Source organism: Bos mutus, chromosome 17 (genome assembly GCF_027580195.1).
Source record: "Bos mutus isolate GX-2022 chromosome 17, NWIPB_WYAK_1.1, whole genome shotgun sequence".
NCBI classification, from domain to species: Eukaryota; Metazoa; Chordata; class Mammalia; order Artiodactyla; family Bovidae; genus Bos; species Bos mutus.
Window position 1 is genome coordinate 8,801,359 of NC_091633.1, and position 14,007 is coordinate 8,815,365.

The following is a 14,007-nucleotide window of genomic DNA, read 5'->3' on the forward strand; positions in this document are numbered from 1 at the left end:
GAACTGGCTTCAGAAATGTCACATGCCCTTGCTGGAAAACCAATCCAAACCCCCACCACTACCACCACCACTCCATCCTCAGCCCCCCACCCCCGCTACATACAAACAGTCTTTAAAAGAAATCTCCCTTAAGTTTCCCAAACTCTGAGCCTGAAACGAACACCGAAACCCACTAGACTCTCAGATCCACCCCCAAAGTCGTCAAGGATTCTTGGAAAGGAGGAAAGGGGAGCAGAGAGAGGCAGCCCCCTGCAGCCCCTGCCCCGAGTCTCCCCTCTCCCAGGAAATGCAATGCCGGGCACTGCCCGGGAAGAGAGAAGCAAAGCAGACCGTGCAAGGCGGTACCTGGAGCCGATCCTGGCTGGGCCGCCGCCGCAGGCGCTCCTGGGGCGGGCCGGGGTTTCCGAAGAGGGGGGGCTCCCTCGCGCTCGCCCCTCGCGTTCCGCAATTTGGCCGCCGTCGCAGCTCGAACCGTTTTTAAATTTCCCTCTCTGGAGCTGTCCAGCTCAGAGCATGCGCAGTAGCTAAGTAGGGGGGCTTTTCCCCAAGGGGTCAGTTACAGGGCAGGGTCAAGGGGATTGCAGCGGACGTTTCCCAGCAGCAGCGAGCCTTGCATGCCCCGGGGGCTCTGGGTGGGGTGTGGCGCAGGGGGTAGGGACACCCCTATTCAAACTTTGCCAGCAGTGGCCCCCCAAACTGCACTCCCGCGAGCATGCGTTGAGGAGCAGTGAGTGGGAGGGTGATTTAGGCCCAAAAAATTAAGTTGCAAAAGGATGCTGGGTGCATTAAAAACTTGCAGTCCGTCACTGCCCAGGGGGAAAGCAGATGGGTGGGTGTGGAGATCTGTTGCAGCCCCCTCTCTCTCCCGCAAAGGGTGTTTGCTGGGGGGCGGGGAGGGAGGTGCGGACAGGCCAGGAGGCCGAGTCGGGGCCCCAGGTAAACACGGATTCAGGCCACCTGTCTCTTTAAGAAAGTTGCGCCCGCGCGGATTGGCGCGGCGCGCTGCCGGAGGGGCCCGCGGAGCTGGGAGCGCTCGCGCCGGGCGCCTGCACCTGCCGGGACCGCTAGGGCGGGATACCCGGGGTCCGCCAGCCCCCGTCCCGCGTGGAAAGTGAGTCGACCCGGAGCGAGCGCGGCGGATCCCTAGGCCCGGCCGGCGGCGGGTGCGGTGGAGGCTGCGGTGCTCGCGGTCCCGCGCGGCCGGCGGAGCCCAGCGGAGCGCAGCCGAGCCGTTGGCGGCCGCGGCCCGCCGGTGCGCCCGCGCTCCCGCCTTCCCCGCCGCCCGGCCCGCGCCGCCGGCTGCCCCGCCCCGCGCCCGCCGCGGGAAAGGTGGCGCGGGCCGCGGGCGGCGGGGTCGAACGCGGACAAAGGTCTCCCCAGTCCCCTAAGTGGAGCTTGAGTTAGTTTGATCCTCCGAGGAAGTTTGCGTTTTCGGCACCCCTCCCTCCGTCTTGGGCCTCTGTTGAAATAATTTGCAATGGGTAAGAACCCGCCTGCCAGTGCAGGAGACGCGGGTTCGATCCCTGGGTCCGGAAGATCCCATGGAGGAGGGCATGACAACCCACTCCAGTATTCTTGCCTGGAGAATCCCCATGGACAGAGAAGCCTGGAGGGCTACAGTCCAAGGGTGACCAAGGAGTCGGACAGGACTCGGCGACTTAACAATGACAATAGTCACAGTCATCCTTTATCTGCTTGCTTCTGCCGCCTGGTTTATCCTTCACACCAGCGCCTTAGGGGACAGGATGGGCCTCTTGGGGAAACTGATGCTCTGGGCGGTAATGAGTGGACGAGGGCGCACGGGCGGAGTGGGTATTGGAACCTCGGCCCCCGCGACGCCACAGCACCTGCCCCGGAGTCTGCGCCTCTGGCGGAGTCAGGCCGGGCATCCCATGCTTCTTGGGTTTCTGGAGGCTGTATTCACGTGGTTTATCCCCAAGTGGGCAGGGGAACCGCGTCTCCGCACCTGTGGCTGGGAAGTCTTTCCGACCCTCTGTTTACTTTCAAGAAGGAGCCGGAGCTCCCTAGGCTGGGTGTACCTGGGTTTCATCTCTCACTCAGGTGGGCTGTGATCTTGGCCGTGCTCCACGTCCCGAATGTTTTCTTGCAGCACCTGGGCGCCCTTGCTTCATTCTTCTCTGCCCGGAGTAAATAGATCAGCTTGCATTCTCTGGGGGTGGGGAGAATGTAATTTACAGATGTTAGTTAAGGTCATGGTCATGAAACGTCTCAGTTTTCATCCCTTCGACCTGCGTGTATTGAAAATATGTATTTTGACCAGTTCTAAAGATGGTTTACATTGCTTTGAACGTCCTGGAATGACCTACAATTAGTTCAGAGGTTACGTTGTAAGCATTCAAAACATTTGGGTTTGTTTGTGTTAATCCTTAAGAGAGTTGTCAGTAAATAGTGTGGGGAGGGGGCCGGTTTGAGGGAGGAGAGGTAACTTGACAACCTTCTTCTGAAGTAACAGCCCTTTTCATCCAGGTATAATTTTATATCTTTAGGATGGTTTGGAAAGGAAGTCTCTCTTCTGGAAACTGGCAAATTCAGTAAAGGTTTTAAAATAAAAGGCAGACAATCTTGAATTTCTGTAGACTTATGCATTATGGGAAAAAAAGAGCAAAGACTTCTCATTAAAAGAAAATAGTTGTTTAAGATAGAGATTCAGGATGTCCTGGGCAGTTCCTCGGAATCCCCTTTTCCTCAGGAACTTGACCTCTCTGCAGGGGTTTTGGTTGGCAACTACTGTTTCCCTAAAGAGTGGAGCTTTTGAGTTCTTTGCTCCAGGATTGGTTGGTGAAAACATTGCCACTCAAATGCCTACTGTTAGAGTTATTCAGAAAACCCAGGTAACTTGGCAGAAATCCTTCTTTTGTTAGGTTAATGTATCTTCTGCCTTTTATAAATGTATGGTAATTCTCAAACCTGCTGAATTAGAGGAGTCACCTGGGGGTGAAATTAGAACCATAAAAGGGAAGAACAGGGGAATCCTCATTTTGTAACAAGAGTTTCTGGTAATTCTATGATTAAGCGTGCACACCTGTAGCAGGTGATCTCACTGAGTTACATAAAGATGGCCGATTCTACCCTTTTTTTCTTTTTGGAAGAATATGAAATTCACCTGCTTTCATGGCTATATGGCCCCTTATCATTTGCTTCTGGTTACCGAGAACCTCAGATCGACTCTGATTTTGCCAGCGGACCTGCTTCCTTGCTAGCAAGATCTCCCAAAGCCTCAACAGTTCATCAGTCCTCTGATTACAAAGGGAAGGCAGAAGAGAGCGAAAACAATAGGTTTGCGTGTGGCTTCTCTCTCGCTCTCTGGTTTGATGTAGCAGAGACTGTTTCAACTTGCTCCAGTGTTTCTGAAGTTGTGGTAGTTGAGCAGTATATTATTTGCCTGGTCTATTCAGAATTTGGGTGCCCACGACTGTGTAAGAAATGTTTGTTCGTTGATTATGAGCTTAAAACCAACTCAGCCATAGCTGGGAAGACCAGTTCCTCACAGCAGTGTGTAGGAGCAGAGTTGGTATAGAAGGATTAAAAACTACTCAGCAAGCTTCCCTGGGGGCTCAGTCGGTAAAGAATCCGCCTGCAATGCAGGAGACCTGGGTTCTACCCCTGGGTCAGGAAGATCCCCTGGAGAAGGAAATGGCAACACACTCCAGTATTCTTGCCTGGAAAATCCATGGACAGAGAAGCCTGGTGGGCTACAGTCCAGGGGGTCGCAAGAGTCGGACACGGCTTAGCAACTAAAACTAAAACCACCAGCAAGTTTAAAACAGGTTTTGTTAGACCAAGTAGCAGCTCCATATTGTTACAGACTATGACTGTTTCTTTCTACTTTCTTGACTTTTGCTTTGTTTATTCTAATTTTCTGGCGGCGAAGGGGCAAAGGGAGTGTGGTCAGAGATAGATGATCTGTAGCAATAAATAATCACTTCTCTTTCTCCCACTCTGATTCACTGATTGGCATAGTAAACCACGGGGCATGCCCAGGAAGCAGAAATATCAAGGTGTTTTTTCAGGTTCGATTATAGTAGAACAACCCCTCCAGGCCACAGCACCCAGGCCTGTATGTGGTACACAGGATTCTTATAGGCTTAAAAATTTTTTTTCTTGCTTCATCTATTGCAAAAAAAAAAAAAAAAAAACCCTAATCAGGTGGTATTTTCTGTTAAGAAAGTTCTCAATTGAAACAGCATACCCTGTGTTCACTACCGAAAGTTGATGCTGCCTCTAACAGTAATTTCTGATTCTGATTTCCTAAGAAGTCAGTTCCACAGCACCGTGAAGCCCCTGTTTGACGTCTAAACACAGCTTCCTCAGATGGGGAGGACAGAATGGGTTTTTTTTTTTTTTTTTTTCCTGTGGGAGACCATGAAAGTACCCTGGCTGTTGATCTCTTTTGCTCCTGTTAGCATGACTGATATGTGTATTATGGTTCTTTGGGAGCAAGTTTGTAGAGGAACTGCCGCTTATCATTGTTGGCCTACGTCTTATTTAACAAAAGGATGCTAAACCCTTGGATGTTTCCAGGAAAGGAGTACTCTAAGATTTTTGAATCTAGATGATATCCTATTGCCTCCACCCAGATCCAGTTCCCATCACTGCCCTGTGCTATTCCTCAGAAAGGTTGTTGGCAGCCTTGAATGTGCTCCAAACAGGTTGCTGGAGTTTTCTCTTTCCCTTTATAATACTCTAATTTAGTTGTTGTTTGGGCGATGTCTAGGCATTCCTTTTATGAATTTTTTTTTCTCTGGAGTGTGTTTTTTTGTTTGTTTGAGAATTTGTGTGTTGAAAGAATAAAACCCTGTGACTCCCCCAAAGCTAAATTGACATCACTGGGTTATAAGGTTCCAGGGCTTATTTTAACCGGGATAAGGAAAAACTTTCTAACTGTGACAGCAGCTTCAGGCCAGCCTGTCACCTCTGAAGGTAGAAAGTGCCCTTCACCCAGCTGTTGATGCAGAGATTGAGAAGAGGTGAAAGGGGTTCACAGACCAGGGACAAGTGGGATTAAATCTGAGGCCCACCCAGTGCCAAAATTCTGTGGAATTCCACACCTTATCCTTGAGTGTCAGTACCAAGTCCATGTACACAAGTAGCTATTTTTCTATTAAACTGGAACAGGTAAGTTTCTGTTGCTTTAACAAATGTATATAGTCCATGGAATTCTCCAGGCCCGAATACTGGCCTGGGTAACATTTCCCTTCTGCAGGGGATCTTCCCAACCCCGGAATCAAACCCAGGTCTCCCACATTGCAGGTGGATTCTTTCCCAGCTGAGCCATGAGGGAAGCCCAAGACTATAGGAGTGGGTAGGCTGTCCCTTCTCCAGGGGATCTTCCTGACCCAGGAGTTGAACCAGGGTCTCCAGCATTGCAGGTGGATTCTTTACCAACTGAGTTATCAGGGAAGCCCATAACAAATATAATTACACCTAATTGTGATAATGGAGAGGAGTACAAAAATAAATGCTTTGAAAAGAAAAAAATTCGATATCAATTGTATCGTCTATATCTTGGCAACAACCATACTGAAACTATTGGGAAGTTGTCTTTCTATTTGGCTCAAGTTTAAATATCCAAGTAGAGACTAAAACGGGCTCCTAGAATAAAAATATTTTAAAAAGCTGGGTATATCTCTTGGCAAGTATGACTATCTACATTATTATAATGCTCACTGGACTTTCTGGAAAAAAAAAAGATTTATCAGATTGGTATCATCTTGACTTGAAGCATGTTTTATTTTTGGAAAGCAAATAATTGCTTAACATAAATTGCATCTTAACAAATTGCATCTTAACATAGCAATTCCACCTGAGTTAGAATATTTAGAACCATCCATTCCCTGCCAACTCTGTAAATGGGGGGACAGCACCCTAGGAGGAGGGCTTTTGTAATGGCACAGCTGTGAGGCCAACCAGGGTTCAAGGCTCAGTGCTGCCCCTCCCTTTTCAGTAGCTTTGGGGTGAGTTATTCCCGTAACTTTGTTTCCCTGTTTCTAGAAAACAACACTCACCTTTCAGGGCTCAGTGAGCCTTTGAGCCCGCACCTGATGTATAGGAGATGCTCAACCAATGATGGCTGTGTTTCCAGATTGAGTGTATATTCGTTAAGTTCTTATTCTGCAGCTAGATTCTCCTGGAGCAAATAAGGAATCAACTGAGTTACTCTGGGAAACTCTTCAACCTTTAAAATCAGTCGAGTCTGTGCTGTATTTAAAATGGATAACCAGGGAGGACCTACCGTAGAGCACAAGGAACTCTGCTCAGTGCTACATGGCAGCCTGGATAGGAGGGGAGTCTGGGGGAGAATGGATACATGTATAGGTATGACTGAGTCCCTTTGCTGTCTACCTGAAGCTATCATGACATTGTTAATCAGCTATATCCCAATACAAAATAAAAAGTTAAAAAAAAATCAATAGAGTCTGGATTTACCACGGTTCTCTCATAATCAGAAAGGTTGTACCACCTTTTCCTGGCATCTCAGGAGAAATTAGGCTCCCTCAAAATAATGCCATTTTAGGTATGAAAAAATGCCTAAGGTGCTTATCTTCTGCCCCAAATCATGCATTTACCCACCAGGAAATCCATTCAGCAGTCGCCATGCAGGGGAAAGCTCTCGCCATGGAATTCTATCAATGATTTAATCTGGCCCCTCTGCACACTTTGTCATGCGTGTGTATATATTTTCTCATTTTGTACAGAGGATATGGCTGCAGCCTCTAGAGCTGTGTTCTGGGTACAGTTAATGTGCAATGCACATCTGATCTGAGTCTACATTATAAGACATCCCTGTGGCGGTTACTCCATTCTATATTCTGATTTCTTTGTATGTCTTTTTCTATTGGCTTCTAGCAGGCGTCCTCAGCCAGGGGATGCAGGCCCCACGCAGCCGCATGCAGCCACAAGCAGGCTTTGTTTGGCTCATGGACTTTCTTTCTAAAAACTTTCGAATCAGAAGCCAGCATTGGAAAATCCTTCAAGCTGGGATTTCCAGCTTTTCCTGAAAAACCTGACAAGTTGGCTGCAGTAGGCCCATGATCCCAGGAGGGAGCCCTCAGCTGAGATGGAATGCCGCTGCCCCCTTGCCCACCCCTTAGAGGGAGGGTCACGTGCTCTCCAGGTTGCCACAGGCTCTACCACTCCTTATGCCCAACCCCAGGCCAAGGTCCTCGCCACTGGCCTCTGACCATGTGTTTATGGGTCTTTGCTGTTTTTCTTGTAATAATGAGGACAAAAGTGAAATGGATTTTGTGCCCGTGATGCCGTCAGAACCTCAGAAAGATTGTCAACAGCTAATAAAAATAGTAAGTTACCCTTTGTGGAAAACTTACTCTGTTGGATGATATGCTAAGTGCTTTGAGCATCTCTCTTGGTCCTCACAATGCTGTGAGGTGGGTGTGATTGCACCCATGTGAGAGATGAGGAAATAATTCAGACTTGGCTCATGTTGTCTGTTCTACCTGATGGTGTCAGAGGATGGAAAGAAGTGGTATGGGGGGCCCTGCCCTCCAACTCTTCTGCAGCCAATGGTTTCTGATGGGCAAGCCCTTTGAGGCAGCTTTGTAAATGATGCATAGCTTGGGACAAGGCACATCCCACTGAGATGGATGACGCTCCATCCCAGGGAATTGTTGGCCCCCACAAAGGTCCCATAGATGTCATGCATTTAGTTTACGGGGCGGATTATAATAAAAATTGAGCAAAGTTTGTAACTTGAACTGCTTCCAACATCTCAACCATCTGATGCATAAAAGGAACATTTGAACTCACCCTAAAATGTTCCTGGGCGGCAGGGCAGGGTGGTGAGGGGAGGGAATTGTATTTGTTTCAATCTAGTGGAAAGGCTTCATTCTTTGTAAAAGGCACACAAATGTCTCCATATTTGGTATCCTGGCTGCCATTAGACTTGCTTTTGAATAATATTCTCTTCTAGATGACATAGTTTGAAATTCATAGCATTAAAACTTTTGGAGTAACGTGTTCTGTGTAACAAACCAAGACATGGAAAAAAATATTCTCTGTGCATTTGGAGCCAGCTCTTTTTAGTATCAAAGACTGATTTTGGAGGCTCCTCATTTGTCTACAAAAACTTTTAACAGTCCTTTGCTCAACAGAGTTTTGTTTTGTTTTTACTGTAAACTCCTTTATTCTGCAAACACCAAAGAAATCTAAGTGGTTTTAAAAGACTGTTCAGATAACTTGCTCCCTTTTATAACTACTACAGGTTCAGATACTGTTCCCCAGGAATAAAAAGCAGTGTGTTCCCTTCATAAAACCCCTTCTCAAGGTTCTGGACTGGGTTTTTCCCCCCATATCTCTATTTGTGTCTAAAACGAAGTGAATGTAAAACAGTAGCATGCAAACTTTTTGCTTTTCATTGCAAGGTAACAATCCGGGCTGTTTGTTTTAGAAATGGTAATGTTGTATCATTGTAACAAATTATACTTAAAAATCATTTAGTGTGAAATTGCAGATTAATCCCATAGGGACAGGGTATTAACAATCACCCAGCCCTTTGGAGCATACAGATGGTGAATCTGGGATTTACAATAGGAACAATCGCTGATTACATGCATGGATGTAACGGACAAAAAGACCTCCACAACTTCAGCCTGGAGAATGCGGTGGAGGTCCTAGTGCCTGACTTGTTTGGGATGCTCAGCCTCTAGGGATGCCTGCGTCTCAGCACCTAGCCTGCACCAGATCCTACAGTGCCTTCTGTGTGCTCTGAAACCTACCAAGCGCATGTGAGAAGCGTCCTCTCAGTGTGCTTAGCTCTAACTCTTGTAAATTCCATTAGAATTTGCATAAAGAGCAACTTCACAGTGGGGCACACAGTGGGAATTTGGCAGAGGTGCCCAAGCCAGAGAACTCGTTGTCAAAACCCAATACTTGCTATTCACTAATTGCTGTGTGGACTAGGGGCTGGGGAGGCTTCTCTGCTTCAGAAATTAATCTGTGTGAGAAATGAAAAGCGCTCTTGATACAATGCCTCTGATTTTGAAACTGTCAGTCTGTAGAGCTCAGACTGCAAACCTCATGACATGCTTACTGTTGAGAGTGAAAACAGCACCCTCATGCACACATCCTTGAATACAGACCATGTTACAGTAAGTGACCAGCCAGTGTGCTCTTGGCTGGTCACTTACTGTAACATGTCCCAGGTGGCATAGTGGTAAAGAATCTGCCTGCCAATGCAGGAGATGCAAAGACGCGGGTTCGATCCCTGGGTTGGGAAGATCCCCTGAAGGAAAAAATGACAGCCCACTCCAGTATTCTTGCCTGGGAAATCCCATGGACAGAGGAGCCTGGTGGGCTACGGTCCATAGGATTGCAAAGAGTCGGACGCAACTGAGCTATTGAGCAGAGCAGCAGAGAGAAGTGTATTCTTGGGACTCTGAACTAAGTAAGGCTGTTTTCTTTTTATTTATATTTTTAAACAACTCTTTATAAAATTTTAAAAAAAGATCATAGCCATTTCAGTGGTAGTTAAGATGCATATGCAACATCTACATAAAACCACGTTAGTTCTCCCCCCAGATCTCTGTTTGATTTCAGATGTAAAGGTAAGGAATAATTTTCCAAGCAGGAGAAAACCCAAGAGCCTGAATGCTTTAAAGAGCTTAGCATCATTGTCTTAGCTTTTTAGAATTTGTTTTTCAAAACCGAAGGAAAACCTTTATCCAAATGAATTGTTTAAATATTCTGTTCCCAAACTCTGTATTGTTACAGAGCTCAGAACAAAAGTACAAGTGAACACTGTTACATCTGACTCCAGGAACTCTCTTGCTTTTAAGCATATGCATCCCACACACGTTTTATTGCTTTTTCTGAACCCAGGGATTTGTGACAGCCGTGAGTCAGCTGAGTGATAATGACCGTGTCCTCTGGACCAGTTAATTACCCGCCCAGAAGGGTTTGGCAGCCCCATCTTGAGGGGACGCTTGTAAGCTTCTCCGGATTATTCTAGAGATGCTTGGCAACTGGCCCTCAGTTTAGCTCTGATTCTCAGGTGCTGGGTTGGATAGTCGCTTGTTCAAAATGATTAATGTGGCCTTTGTGGTCATAAATATCAGTGATATTAGTAACACCAACTGAAGCAAGAGTCACTCCTTGGAAAAAGCCTGTCAAGTTTGAAACATGTTAAAGTATCAAGTTCAAAATGTATAGTTATTGAGACACTGTTTGGAAAAGCAAGGGATGGCCAAAAAAATGGATTGTAACTGACCCTTTAAATGTCCATGAGTACATACTGACATAAATGGTTGGAGAAAAATAGATCAATGGGGGAGACACGAGAAATATGCTTAATGGAAGATCTCAAATAAGTATGTATTGGGTTGGCCAAAAAGTTCATTTGGAGTTTTCTAGAACATTTTACAGAAAAACCCAAACAGACATTTTGGCCAACCCAATACATCCTCTGTCCTCCAGGAGGTGAATATTGTTAATGATTCTTTCTTCTTTCCTCCCGCTTCCCTGTGGGGCTGGTCTTAGGGATTTGCCTCCAAATAATAGTGTATAGATGGGGGGAAATAGGGCTGTCACAGGGGAGCACCCTGGTACATACCACCTTAACCAAGAGATGAAGGTGAACATCAACGATGACATGTGGATCCCACGAACCCTGATGGGACGGGGTGAGGAGACACACAGGATCTTTACCTCTGTGGTATTCTTTCTAAAATCTCTAATGTCAGTCTACTGATGAGGAGACCATTCTACAGAGTACCTTACCCGTGCCCTTTAAAACTGGCAAGATCATGAAAAATAAAGAATGAGAAAGTGTTCCAGATCAGAGGGGACTGTGTGGGCATGATAACTCAAGGCAGTGTGGTGAGCTTCCGGGGCTGGATCCTGGAAGAAGAAAGGGGCTTAGTAGAAAACACTGGTAGAATCTGAATCAAGTCTGGAGCACGGTTAATAGAAATGTCCCACCTTCAGTTTCTTAGCTGTGATAAACGCACCATGAGACTATGAAAGAGTGTGAGGAAACTGGGTGAAGGGTAGATAAGAGCGCTCTGTGTAATCGTTACAACTTTTCTGGTAACCTAAAGTCACCCCCCGTTTATTTTAAATCAAGTAAATGTCACGCCCATGTTCACAGCCTTCTTGAAAATAACCCAGAGGTGGAAGCAACCCATGTGTCCACCGATGGATGAATGGATAAAGAGAACTCAAAAGGATCCAGGCTTAAAAAGGAAGGAAGTTCTTAAACAGACATTTCTCCAAAGAAGACACACAGATGGCTAACAAACACACGAAAAGATGCTCAACATCACTCATTATCAGAGAAATGCAAATCCAAACCACAATGAGGTACCATCTCATGCCGGTCAGAATGGCTGCCGTCAAAAAGTCTACAAACAATAAATGCTGGAGAGGGTGTGGAGAAAAGGGAACCCTCTTACACTGTTGGTGGGAATGCAAACTAGTACAGCCACTATGGAGAACAGTGTGGAGATGCCTTAAAAAACTGGGAATAGAACTGCCATACGACCCAGCAATCCCACTGCTGGGCATACACACCAAGGAAACCAGTATTGAAAGAGACACGTGTACCCCAATGTTCTTTGCAGCACTGTTCACAATAGCTGGGACATGGAAGCAACCTAGATGCCCATTGGCAGACGAATGGGTAAGAAAACTGTGGTACATATACACAGTGGAATATTACTCAGCTAGTAAAAAGAATGCATTTGAATCAGTTCTATTGAGGTGGATGAAACTGGAACCTATTACACAGAGTGAGGTAAGTCAGAAAGAAAAACACCAATACAGTATATTAATGCATATATATGGAATTTAGAAAGATGGTAATGATGACCCTATATGTGAGACAGAAAAAGAGACACAAATGTAAAGAACAGACTTTTGGACTCTGTGGGAGAAGGCAAGGGTGGGATGATTTGAGAGAATAGCATTGAAACATATATATTACCATATGTGAAATAGATTGCCGGTCCAGGTTCGATGCATGAGACAGGGTGCTCAGGGCTGGTGCACTGTGATGACCCTGAGGGATGGGATGGGGAGGAAGGTGGGGGGGGGATTCAGGATGGGGAACACATGTACACCATGGCTGACTCATGTCAATGTATGGCAGAAACCCAGTACAATATTGTAAAGTAATTACCCTCCAATTAAATTAATTTAAAAAAGGTTCTGACACCTGCTGCAACATGAACCTTGAGGACTATATATTAAATGAAATAAGCCATCACAAAAAGACAATTGTATCTTTCCACTTACATGAGATACCTAGTGTAAAGTAAAATGCATGTGTACTCAGTCATGTCTGACTCTCTCAGACCCCAAGGACTGTAGCCCACCAGGCTTCTCTGTCCGTGGAATTTTCCAAGCAAGAATACTGGAGTGGTGTGCCATTTCCTACTCCAGGAGATTTCCCAACCCAGGGATCAAACCCTTGTCTCTTGCATTGGCAGGCACCACAGACAGATAAAAACTAGCTGTTATAATTCAAACATGCCTTTAGCTTTCAGAATCAGAAAATGCAGACTTCCTTCTCCTTCTCTTTTCCAAGACATTCAAGTTATGGCATGGTAGTATCAGCAAGGTCTTCTGGTGAGTGGATCACTCCCTGCGATCTGACACTTGGAGAGACCCTGTGTACAAGGGCAGTCCAGTTACTTGCCTGTTTTTCTCTGGAAATGTCTCTTCTGCTTGTTCAGGGTGGTATGAAGCCATTTTGTTATACTGTATCTCATTTCTTTTTGGTGTTTTAAAATTCAGATGTTAAATCACTAATGCTTTGTTTATCCACCTGATCATCTCGGGTCTGGGAAACAGCAAGAAAGAACTGGGCTCCTGGTGGGAGAGGAGCCTATAAAGGTGGAGGATGGGGTAAGGTGTCTGTAGGACATTGCCAGTAAAACCTACTGAACAAAGCTGTGCTACACAGTTAAACATTTAAGAGGGTAGATCTCCCGCTAAGTGTTCTTACCTCAATCAATAAGCGAATGTTATATACCACTAAAACAATGAATCCAAGACTTGGTTTTTTTTGAGATATAATTGACAGTTGTAAGATTTAAAGTATACAATGTTGATGATTTGATAAACATATATACATTGTGACTTTCACATTGTGATTCCCCCATCAGGTTCATTTAAGATCTACTTTCAGCAATCTTTAATTATTCGAGACAGTGTTATCAGCCATAGTCACCATGTTTTTTATTAGCTCTTCAGACTTTATTCATAATGTAGCTGCAAATGTGTACCCTTTACCAACCTTGCCCTATTAACTCCAGTCCCCAACTCCTGCCAACCACTTTTTAGTTTCTTTGAGTTTGGCTTTCTTTTTTAATTTCTTTTTATTTTTTCACATGTAAGTGATACTGTGCAGAATTTGTCTTTGACTTATTTCACTTTGCATAATGTCCTCTAACCTTATCCATATAGTCAAAAATGGCAGGATTTCCTCTTTCCCAAAGCTGAATACTATTCCATTGTGTATACACACCGTGCTGAGTTTATCCATTCATCTGTCAGTAGACATTTGGGTTGTCTCCATACCTTGGCCTCTGTGAATAATGCTGCAATGAACAGGGCGTACAGATATCTCTACAGAAAAAGGATTTTGTTTCCTTCAGATGTATAACCAGAAGTGGGATTGGCTCTATTCCTAGAACCAACCAGTTTCTATTGATCCTATTTCTGTTGGTTCACACAGTGGGTCTAGTTTTAGTTTCTTGCAGAATCTCCACAGTGTTTCCCATAGTGGCTGTACAAGTTTAGATTCCTTTGTACGTACAATCAGGGCACAAGGGTTCCATTTTCTCTTGCTAGCATTTGTTATCTCTTATCTAGGGTGTCCCTGGTGGCTCAGTAGTACAAGAACCTACAGTACAGAAGATGCAGGTTCAATCCCTGGGTCCGGAAGACCCCCTGGAGGAGAAAATGGCAACCCACTCCAGCATTCTTGCCTGGGCAATCCCATGGACTGAGGAGCCTGGCAGCTACAGTCCA